Raw genomic sequence first — 12,540 nt, forward strand, 5'->3', positions numbered from 1 at the left:
ATTATAAATGTTTGCAGCATAAGCTTCAGGTTGCTCATTGACTCCAGATTGCTGCAAAGAAGGACAAAGATCTATATGGTGATCTGCAGAAGAACATAGACCATAGACTCTTGCAACAGGTGTAGATGCAGATTTCTGCTTCATGGCAAGCCGAGTTACTAGGTTGACCAAGGAATCAAGTTTTCCCTCAAGCTTTTATTTTCAGCAGATGAAGATGAATCAATGGCCACCTCATGGACTCCTCTAAGGACAATAACATCATTTCTTGCACTGAATTGTTGGGAGTTGGAAGCCATCTTCTCAATAAAAAAATTCCTAGCCTCAAAAGGAGTCATATCACCAAGAGCTCCACCACTAGCAGCATCAATCATATTCCTCTCCATGTTGCTAAGTCCCTCATAGAAATACTGCAGAAGGAGTTGCTCAGAAATCTGGTGGTGAGGACAGCTTGTACACAATTTCTTGAATCTTTCCCAGTACTTATACATGCTCTCTCCACTAAGTTGCTTGATGCCTGAAATGTCTTTTCTGATGGCAGTGGTCCTATATGTAGGGAAGAATTTCTCCAAGAGCACCCTCTTAAGGTCATCCCAGCTGGTAATGGACCTGGGAGCAAGGTAGTACAACTAATCTTTCACCACTCCCTCCAGAGAATGAGCAAAAGCTTTTAGAAAGATATGATCTTCCTGGACATCAGGGGGTTTCATGGTGGAACAGACAATATGGAACTCCTTAAGATGCTTATAAGGATCTTCACCTGCAAGACCATGAAACTTGGGCAGCAATTGTATTAGTCCAGTCTTGAGAACATATGGAACATCCTCATCGGGATATTGAATGCACAAGCTTTCATAAGTGAAATCAAGTGCAACCATCTCCCTAAGAGTCCTCTCACGAGGTGGAGGTTGAGCCATGTTCTCAATATGAAAATTAGTAGTCGAATGCTCAAAATCAGAATGTTTAGAATCACCAGCAACAAAATGCTCAAAATGCTCAAAATGCACAGAATGATCAGGATGCACACTATGCCTAAGTAATTTATGAAAGGTTCTATCTATTTCAGGATGAAAGGGTTGTAAATCACCCGGATTGCCCTTAGTCATGCACTATATGCAGCAAATCATGTGTTTCTCAAACAAGCACCAAGGGAGGGTTAAAACTACAACTATAGTCAAAAGATATCCATATGAGCTGAAATTTTGTGAGCAACACCCTAAAATCATGAAAAGATAACACAAAAATTTTCAGATAAAAATTCAAAGTCTAACTATGAAAACTGCCTAAGGAAAATTTAGAAAAATAGGACAATAATACTCGAAAAATAAAAAAAAAACTTAGTAAACAGATGGTTTTTTAAGTTTGGGAAACTCCAACCAGCTAAACTAGGTTGTCACAATATGAGAATTTTTTTTCTACCCCAAATGCATATATAATAATAGTCATTCGGATAACCGGAACAAAAGTTATGACTGTTTTAAGTTTTGCTAAAAACAAGTTCCCAAATTTTTTGAATCTCTTAAATTCAGCCACAACAAGTGCTTCTGGTATTTTTCACACAAAATATGGATCAAAAGAAACTGCCATACAAAAAATCAGCCAAAAATAACAACTCTAACTATCAAAACAAAAATCGCCAATTAAATTGCAAAATCAGTCGCTAATCACTGTTCACAGCACTACACAAAACTGAATCAGGGAAGCGCCTAACAGGGGACACGACTGAAATGCAAAACAGAACACTACACAAAACAAAGCAACACACACTCACAACACTAAACAACAGAGCTACACTCAAAACAACTAAACACTATTATGAACCTTTGGACCACTACTTCCCGGCAACGATGCCAAATTTGATCGAGGCCATACCCAAATCAAATAAACATTAAAAAAATGCAGTATCTAGGAAGTGATCCTAGGTCGTCTCTCAGTGAGCAATGATCAACCAAACGTTCATAACATATGTTAATCAAACAGTAACGAAGTGGGGGAGGGGGTTTGTTTGTTTTTGTAATTTAAACAGCAAGCAAACTTGAATAAGAAAATAACAGAATTAAAACATGTTGTTTCCCCTTGATTCAAAAGCAAGTCTCTTATCCTAGGTTATGAGAATTCATCCCTAATCAGTTCAACCACTTAATCCAACCCGAAATTAATTTACTAAGCAAAAATTAACATAAGGCTGTCATTATGTGATTAAGCAACACATACACCAATTAATCCCTCTCACATGTCCATTAAGCATGAATGAACTGATCATTAAGCATGAACGTAAATTAAGCATAGAGACAATTAATCAAGCATTAAGCATGCATGGATTAATAGCAACAAATACAGAGCAATTGGTGAAGGGGAAAAACTAATCAGAATTCAATAGTAATAACAAAACCTCAAAGAGAGATGTGCTTGATCCTCAAGAGAAAACAACACTGGAGACTCAACCTTCCATTAATCAGCAGAAACGAAAACGAATTCAAAGGTAGAAGCAGAAAATGAAATTGCAATTTGAAGCAGAAAACAAAATTTGATTGCTACGTGAATAGTGCACGTGAACAGTAACACGAAACTGAAAATGCAAAACCGTAAAATTTTCTCCTATTTCAACAATCTGCCTTCTATTAAAACCTTGGTGCTGTTATATAGGTCCTCAGCCCCAAAGCTTACAAATCTGTTTTAAGTCCAAGCCTAAAAAAGAAAAAAAATAAAACTGGACAAAATAAAATAAAATAAAATTGGACGAAATAAAATAAAATTGTCTGCTCTCTTCAAGTCCAAGCCGGTTCAGCCCAATTTCGGATCCAAGCCCAATTGCTTATAATTCTCCTGAAATTAAATTAAAAACACAAAATTAATCAAGTAGGCCCAAATGATAAAATTGCATAATTAATTTGACAATTAAGGCTAATCAGTAATTAAAATGGTGACCAAAAAGGTTAAGAAATAGGAGAAAATAATGACACATCAGGCGTCCATAAGTACACCTTCTTCTGAAATTGTATCTTGGGAGGTCCTACTTCTTGTAAAGAGTCCCTTCCTTGCTTTCCAAATAGTTCATGATAGATACAACCTTGAGAGCTCTTCTTGTCCTTTAGATTCTACATACTTCACCAAGCTTGAGTGGGAGTCACTTTAGTGGAAGGTCAAACTTGTTGTTAAGTTTCAGGTGCTAGCATATGGGGAGGCATCTTAACAATAATTGGTTGCTCTAGATGAGTCCATTGTAGAGGTGAAAGATGAATTATATCATCTGATGATAGAGTCTTAAAGGCCTTAGATGCAGTATGCACATAGTCATATCGTGTCCAGCTAGGTGCTTGAACAAATTCTGTTTCCCTAAACACAGGTTTAGAGAAAATGACTTTAGAGAAAGGGGTTACAAGTGTAGGATTACCTTTATCGAAGGCCAATGGAAATCTTTGAGCATCAGCTAATGGTTCCTTTATAGCTGCTCCTCTGAATCTATCCAAATACAAAGGAGATTGAGGTAGACATGGTTAAGTAGACAGTGCATGCTTGTGGGGGGGCAAGGTAGGAGTGTCACTAGTGGACTCACTATTTGATGAGGAAAAGGTCAGATGTTCCTTGTTTCCAATGAAGGAAACCCCCATTTCATTATCACCCATCTTTGGATTAGCCTCGGTCACCCTCATCTTTATGCATCGTGGAATGGTAGAGGGAATGACCGATGCCCATGCTTTAATGACTGATTGGGCATTCTTGGCCTTCTTTGGAGCAAAGGCTTTTGGAGAAGCAACTTTCCTTTTTTGTAGAGCCATTTGCACCAACCCTTCATCATCTTCAACAATCTCACTTAGGTCCTTCAACTTTTGTGCTACTAAGGTCATTGTTGGTGGACGAGTTGAAGCAAATGTAGCAAACTCATGCCTTTTTTTGTCTTGTGCTCCTTGGCTAGAGGCTTCTCATCTTCTTCATCTCTTTGTGGCTGTTTTTTTGTTTTTTTTTCTTCTTTTGTTGTGTAGCCATGATCTTCTAAATTTTTCTTGAAATGCCAAAGTTTTTCAGACCTAGTGTAGAAACAAGCGTCATGATGATGAATCAAGATTGATTCAAGGAGTTTTGATGATAACAAAGATGATGACAAAAAGCCCAAGAGAATAAGTTAAAGATTGAGTCAAGAACACTTCAAGAATTAAGAGAAATTTGATTTCAAGATTCAAGAATCAAGTTTCAAGATTCAAGTTTCAGAATCAAGAATCAAGAATAATCAAGTTGAAGATTCAAGAATCAAGAAAAGACTCAATCAAGATAAGTACTAAAAAGTTTTTTCAAAACATTGAGTAGCACATGAATTTTTCACAAAAGCTTTTACCAAAGAGTTTTTACTCTCTGATAAACGATTACCAGTTTATTGTAATCGATTACCAGTAGCAAAGATTGTTTTCAAAAAGCTTTCAACTAAATTTACAACGTTCCAGTTGATTTCAAAATGGTGTAATCGATTACAATTATTTGGTAATCGATTCCAGTATGTTTGAACGTTGAAATTCAAATTCAATTATGAAGAGTCACATCCTTTCACCAAAATGCTTTGTGTAATCGATTACAATGATTTGGTAATCGATTACTAGTGACAAGTTTTGAATAAAAATCAAAAGATGTAACTCTTCCAATGGGTTTCAAGTTTTTCTAAAGGTTATAACTATTCTAATGGTTTTCTTGACCAGACATGAAGAGTTTATAAAAGCAAGACCTTGACTTGCATTTGAAGAAAAATTATTTACAACTTTTCCAATTAACTTTTGAACATCTCTTTGAACTTCTACTTCTTCTTCTTCCTTTGCCAAAAGCTTTCAAAGTTTTCTGGTTTCTAAACCTTGTTCTTTCACAAAAAACAAAAGTGTGCTATTCATCTTTTTCATTCCCTTCTCCCTTTGCCAAAAAGAATTTGCCAAGGACTAACTGCCTGAATTCTTTTTGTGTCTCTCTTCTCCCTTTTCCAAAAGAACAAAAGACTAACCGCTTGATTTCTTTTGTGTCTCCCTTCTCCCTTGTCAAAGAATTCAAAACGACACAGTCTAAGAATTCTTTTGATTCTTCCCTTTCCCATAAACAAAAGATTTCAAAGGACTAACCTCCTGAGAATTCTTTTGTTTCCCCATTCACAAAGTTTCAAAGGACTAACCGCCTGAGAACTTTGTCTTAACACATTGGAGGGTACTTCCTTTGTGGTACAAGTAGAGGGTACATCTACTTGGGTTGTTGTGACTGAGAACAAGAGAGGGTACATCTCTTGTGGATCAGTTCTAGTGGAGGGTACCTCCACTAGGTTGTTCAAAGAGAACAAGGGAGGGTACATCTCTTGTGGATCTTTGCTTGTAAAGGAATTTACAAGGTTGAAAAGAAATCTGAAGGACCGCAGGTCGCTTGGGGACTGGATGTAGGCACGGGTTGTTGCCGAACCAGTATAAAACTCTTGTGTGTTTATCTTCTTCTTCCCTACTCTTTTAATTTCCGCTGTGCACTTTAATTACCGCTTTTACTTTTGGTTAAGTTTATATTTCTGTTCTTTACTTTCATAATAGCATAGTAAAAACCTAAGAAGGGTAAATTTTAATTAGTAAAGGTTCATTAATAATTAATTCAACCCCCCCTTCTTAATTATTCTGAGGCCACTTGATCCAACTCCTAGGTCTTCATCAGGGAGGGCCTTGTCAAGCCTTTTCTGTTTTTTCTTGTTGATGGTGTCCACGTCCACTTTTGGAGCCTCCTTTAAACTTTGTTCTAAAGCCACATTCATAGCTTTAAGGTTAGTCTTGCTAAAAAAATTTTGTTTAGCAACCACTGAACCCTTAACTATCAGGGTGTGCTTAGATTCCTTGTCCATCTTGTTGAACACATGATATACTCCTTGATCCCACAAGAGCTTGTTGATGAAGCTTGCATAGTAGATCTCGTCCTGACCACCAAAGCCCTTGAGGTTCTTCAACATGTTGATGTAAATTATGTGTGGAAGGTAAAACAGAAGGTTCTCCATCAAGTGAAACAACACAAACTTATGGAGATCTGAGAGGGTTATTTTGGAACCTGCTTTGTGGAGCACACTTTTGTTCTAAATGTTAGCCCATATTTTTACCTTCTCACATATTAGGTTATACACTGTCGTCTTTTAGTCACCAGCCTTATCAGCATTTTCTTTGTAGAGTGTTCTAGTGACATGGGATTCATAGTTCTTCTCCCAACCTTCTTGGTAAGTACTACCCTCATGTAGACATCCTATTTCCTTAGCAATAGTGTTGCAAAACAATACTACCTTCACTCCCAAAACCTTGGGGGCAATAGTCTTCTTATTTACGAACTCAGCATGCTCTAGAAGGTTCTTATCATTTCAGGGTAGATGGTTTGTTGTTCATTGAAGAAGTGTACGACACCACAGAACAATAGGGTTTCATTGAGCTTTAGACCCATTTATTTGAGTTCTTGAATGTTGAAAAAGTGTTCTACATGGATGGATGACTCATTGTCTGTGTGAATGGTGATGATTTCCATGGTTGGGATTATCTCAGTAATGAGGGTGTTTGTAGAGGTCACTATAGAGAGATAAGAGCTTGGGTTTGAATTCTTAGGAAGGAAGTTGAAGTGTTTGTAGAGAGAGTGTAATGCCAAGAGTTTCAACATAATATGGTTTTATAGTAGGCTTTTTGGTTTTTTCAAAAATAATCATTAGGCCTGTTTCCCAAAACCGACTTAGCATGAAGTGTTACAACATTCCACTACAAAAATATTGCATTTCATATATAAGAATAAAATGCATGATATATTGTCCATATATTGAACATTGTGAGTGTGTGTTAAGGTCCAGTGGATGATATATCCTTGGATGCAGCAATGGATGACATATAGAAATTAAGTCAATAAATGACAAAGATCATTCCAAGTTGACTTCTTAGCAGAATCAACCTTTCTTCAATTAATGGTTTTGTAAAAATAACAACAAGTTGATCATTAATGGTTACAAACTGTAAATCCACTGTTCCATTTTGAAAATGATCTCTGTCGCAACTTGCCCTTTGATGGGGGCCACAAAAAGGGCCTCTCAAGTGGGCCAAGGGTGCGTCTTCCATTGAAGGAAAACGCGTGGAGTGGCCACAAACGTTTATTCGAGGAAAACGTCGGAAAAACCAAAATGAAAAAGGTCGAGGGTCTGCGTATTTTTGAAAATGAGGGTTCGGGAGTTGTTTACGCACGTGTAAGGTATTAGCACCCCATGCGTCCGTCACAAGGGACGAAAACCTCTAATTGAGTGTGCAAATCATGACTTCAAAACTATGTATTTTCCCTTTTTATGTTATCTTTTCCCTTTTTTATGTTTTTTAACTTTTATTCCTTTTTATGTTTTTTACTTTTTTGGGGTCGACAAGGGTGTTTCCCTCGCTCCTACGTATTCCTCAATTGCGATGAGGATATTAGACCTACGTAGTTCTTTAAGAACTAAATGTTGGTTAAATTGTTTTTTTTTTTATCCTTTTTTTGAAAGATTGATTTTAACTGAAAAAAGTCGTTTAAGGCATTGGACCTTGAAACAATCTTCTCAAGTTTGAAAGGTGAGAATTGTTAAGGCGTTGGACCTTTGAACGATCTCTTGATTTTTGAAAAGGGGAGAAAGAGTCGTATAGTCATTAGACCTTGAAACGATCTTCTCAAGTTTGAAAGGCGAGAATCGTTAAGCCATTGGACCTTTGAACGATATCTTGATTTTTTTGATGAAATGAAGAAGTTTATGAGTTGGTTTTATTTGGTTTTGGCTCATTAATCTGCAATCCTTTTTTAGAGATAACTTGCGACGCTAATGACCGGTTAAAACTTATTTTTTGATGAAAAGAGTGTACGACACAAACGATCGGTTGAAACTTATTTAAATAGTGATTAAGTGAGATTAAAACACAAATGATCGGTTGAAATTCATTTAAACAGTGATTAAGTGAGATTACAACACAAACGATCGGTTGAATTTTATTTTAATGGTGATTAAACGAGATTACGGTATGAACGATCGGTCGAAACTCGCTTTAAACAAAGAAAAAGATCACCGATGATCGAAGAAGGAGATGAAGATGCACAAACAATAAAGGGGACCCCTAAGGGTCCATAAATGAAATTCAAATCCTTAAAGCAAGCTTTAACCGAATGAAGAACGAAGAACGAATGAAGAATGGCGAAGAACGTTCACAGAATTGATCACGGAAGTGTTACTGAAGTGCTTCGGCCTTGATTTTCTTCTTCTTTCTCCTTCTTTTCACTAATTTTATGTGAAATATGCTTGCTAAGGGTGCTAAATCCCTTCCCCTCAGCCTCACATGCCTTTTTATAGCCAAAATAAGGGAGGAGCTTGCCGCCCAGCTCGCCCAGGCGAGCTGGTTGCTTCATGTTGAAGTTTCCTAATGGGCCTAGATGGTCCCAGTGCTGAAGAACTGATGTAGCTCCATTGGAGCTTGTAGGCCTTGGATCTTCTTCATTAATGCAGTCCTTTGCTTCTTGAATTTGAATGGCAGCGGAATGGAGAAGAAGAAAAGTTGATAGGAGATGCCACTGCTGTTGGATCAAGTGGCCTCGAAATAATTAAGAAGGTGGGAGGGGGGTTAAATTAATTATGAACGTGTCTTGACTAATTAAAAATCTATCCTTCTTAATGTTACTTGATTCAATTAGGCTTTTACTACTAAGTTAAGAAAGTAAAGAACAGAAATAGAAACTTAACCAAAAGTAAAAGCGATAATTAAAAGTACACAATGGAAATTAAAGAATGTAGGGAAGAAGAAGACAAACTCAAGATTTATACTGGTTCGGCCACAAATCGTGCCTACATCCAGTCCCTAAGCAACCTGCGGTTCTTGAGATTTCTTTCAACCTTGAATAAACCTTTACAAGCCAAAGATCCACAAAGGATGTCCCCTCCCTTGTTCTCTTTGAAAAAACTAAGTGGATGTAACCTCCACTTGAACTAATCCACAAGAGATGTACCCTTTCTTGTTCTCAGTATAACAATCCCTAAGTAGATGTACCCTCTACTTGTACCACAAAGGATGTACCCTCCAATGTGTTGGGACAAAGAATTTTTAGGCGGTTAGTCCTTTGAATCTTTGTAAGGGGAAACAAAAGATATCTCAGGCGGTTAGTCCTTTGAAATCTTTTGCTTAAGGGGAAGGGAAGAATCAAAAGAATTCTCAGGCGGTTAATCCTTTGAATCTTCTGTAAGGGAGAAGAGAGACACAAAAGAATTCAGGCGGTTAGTCCTTTGTTCTTTTGGCAAAGGGAGAAGAGAATGAAAAAGATGAATAACACAAGTTTTTTTATCAAAGAACTTTTCTTAAAAGAGAAAGTATTGAACAAAAACTTTTAGAAAGATGAAGAGAAAATGAATCAGAAAATTCTATAGAAAGAGTTGAAAAGATTGATTGAAGAATGTTGAAAGAAGATTGAAAGATAGATAATTGATTATTCATTCATTTTGAAATTCATGCCATGGTCACATATTTATAATCTCTTGATAACTCAAGTCAAAGCTTGTGACTCTTGGCAATTTCTTTTAAAACTAATCACTTAAAAAAGTTGTGACTTTTGAAAGAATCTTCAAAAACAAGTCACTTGAAGAATTGTGACATTTGGAAATGTATTTTTCGAAATCAGTCACTGGTAATCGATTACCATTAAGGTGTAATCGATTACACATCAACATATGTGACTCTTCATTTTGAATTTTGAAAATTAAAACATTTAGAAACACTGGTAATTGATTATAAGGATTGTGTAATCGATTACACAAGTTAAAAATGTTTAAACACAAGTTGTAACTCTTGAAATTTGAAATCTTAACATTTTAAAACACTGGTAATCAATTACTATCTTCTGGTAATCGATTACCAAAGAGTAAAACTCTTTGGTAATGATTTTGTGAAAACTTCTTGTGCTACTCAATGTTTTGGAAAAATTTTTTAATACTTATCTTGATTGAGTCTTCTCGTGATTCTTGAATCTTGAGTCTTGAATCTTTTGATTATTCTTGAATCTTGATTCTTGAATCTTGAATCTTGAATCTTGAAACTTAAAGCTTGATTCTTGAATCTTGAATCTTGATTCTTGAAACTTGATTCTTGAATCTTTGGATTTTTCTTGACTCTTGATTCTTTGGCATCATCAAAATAACCTTGGAAGACATTGCTTCCACAACTTCAAGAAGAAGATGAGTCTAGAAGAAGTTTACCACCATAGGAAGCCATGGATAAGAGCTTGAAGGTAGGAAAAGATGAATTGAGGGAGAGGGAGAGAAGGAGCACGAAATTTTGAGCCTCAAAAGAGGTTTAAACTTGAAGTTTAATTCTCAAAAATCAAAGTTGAAAAAATACACACACATGGCCTCTATTTATAGCCTAAGTGTCACACAAAATTGGAGGGAAATTTGAATTTCTATTCAAATTTCACTTGAGTTTGAAATTGAATTTGTGGAGCCAAATTTTGGAGCCAAAATTTCACTAATTATGATTAGTGAATTTTAACTATGTTTCAGCCCACTAATCCAAGATCAAGTCCAAGATTCTCCACTAAGTGTGCTTAGGTGTCATGAGACATGTAAAACATGAAGGACATGCACAAAGTGTGACTATATGATGTGGTAATGGGGTGTAGCAAGCAAATGCTCACCTCCCCCTCTAAAATTTAATTGGATAGGGCTTCTCCCAATTCAATTAAATTTATTTCCAACCACACACATCAAATATCCACTTAATGCATGTGAAATTACAAAACTACCCCTAATACAAAAACTAGTCTAGGTGCCCTAAAATACAAGGGCTGAAAAATTTTACATTTCTAGGGTACCTTACCTATATTATGGAGCCCTAAATACAAGGCCAAAAAAAAATAATGAAACCTTAATCTAATATGTACAAAGATAAGCGGGCTCATACTTAGCCCATGGGCCCGAAATCTACCCTATGGCTTATGAGAACCCTAGGGCCTTCTCTTGCATCTCTGGCCCAATCTTCTTGGAGTCTTCTATCCAATGCCCTTGTAGGGTAGGATTGCATCATTCCCTCCCCGTTGAAAAGGATTTGACCTCAAATCCCGAGGTTCTTGAAACTTTGGGCTTTTTTCCTCAACACTTGTAAAAAGAACAAAAACATATGTATTAGGGGTGTTTGGTATGTTGAAGTAAGGTAAGGTCTGAAAACCCATTTCCTGGGCATCTTCCCATGAAGGAACATGGTTCCTCACCAACTCAATGAGTGGTGCTACAAGTATAGAAAAATATGGGACAAACCTTTTGTAAAAGTTTGTTAAGTCATAGAAGTCCCAAATTTTTCTTATACTTGGTGGAATGAGCCACTCAGGAATGACCTTTATTCTCTTAGGGTTCATGGGAACCCCTTGATCACTATTTAAAAAATTAAGAAAAGTAATGCAATAAAACATAACTTTTTCTGTATTTTCATGTTGATTATTTCTACCAAAAAGTATGACAAACCTAAGATGTCCCATATGAGCACCTAGGTTTGTATTAAAACCAAAAATAAGAACAAACCTACCTAATGCGTGTTGGATCAAGTGGCCTCGAAATAATTAAGAAGGGGAGGGTTGAATTAATTATGAACGTGTCTTGACTAATTAAAAATTTATCCTTCTTAATGTTACTAGATTCAATTAGGCTTTACTTCTAAGTTATGAGGAAGTAAAGAACAAAAACAATAACTTAGACAAAAATAAAGCGGAAATGGAAAGTACACAGCGGAAATTAAAGAGTGTAGGGAAGAAGAAGACAAACACAAGATTTATATTAGTTCGGCAACAACCCGTGCCTACATCTAGTCCCCAAGCAACCACCGGTTCTTAAGATTTCCAATAACCTTGTAAAATCCTTTACAAGAAAAGATCCATAAGGGATGTACCGTCCCTTGTTCTCTTTGAACAACCAAGTGAATGTACGCTCCAGTTGAACTGATCCACAAGATATGTACCCTCTCTTGTTCTCAGTATCACAACCCAAGTAGATGTACGCCCTACTTGTACCACAAAGGATGTACGCTCCAATGTGTTAAGACAAAGAATTCTTAGGCGGTTAGTCCCTTGAATCTTTGTAAGGGGAAAAAAAGATATCTCAGGCGGTTAGTCATTTGAAATCTTTTGTTTAAAGGGAAAGGGAAGAATCAAAAGAATTCTCAGGCAGTTAGTCCTTTGAATCTTTTGTCAAGAGGGAGAAGGGAGAATCAAAAGAATTCTCAGGTGATTAGTCCTTTGAATCTTTTGTCAAGAGGAAGAAGGGATGAAAAGATAGCACACTTTTGTTTTCTACAGAATTTCCACTTGCAGAAAAAAAAAAGTTTTGAAACAAGGTTTAGAAAGCTTTTTGGCAAAGAGAAAGCAATGGGCAATGGTTAGAGAAAGATTGTGAAAAAGAATTGTTTGGAAGAATATCATATTTGTATTGAATGTGTGCCAAAGTCATGCTTTTATAGACTCTTCATTTCTGGTCAAAGAAACCATTGGAAGAGTAATGACTTTTGAGAAAACCTTGTTAAGAGTTATAAC

The 12,540-nt window shown here is 36.4% G+C and overlaps 1 non-coding gene across 1 annotated transcript; it reads left to right on the forward strand.

The window, feature by feature from the left end:
- The first annotated feature begins 429 nt into the window (after window positions 1-429).
- Window positions 430-536, forward strand: LOC113001292 (small nucleolar RNA R71). The gene has a single exon (XR_003266611.1). It is a non-coding gene; the product is annotated as a small nucleolar RNA R71 (small nucleolar RNA).
- Window positions 537-12,540: the final 12,004 nt, after the last annotated feature.

The sequence above is a fragment of the Glycine max genome, chromosome 3 (genome assembly GCF_000004515.6).
Source record: "Glycine max cultivar Williams 82 chromosome 3, Glycine_max_v4.0, whole genome shotgun sequence".
Lineage (NCBI taxonomy): Eukaryota > Viridiplantae > Streptophyta > Magnoliopsida > Fabales > Fabaceae > Glycine > Glycine max.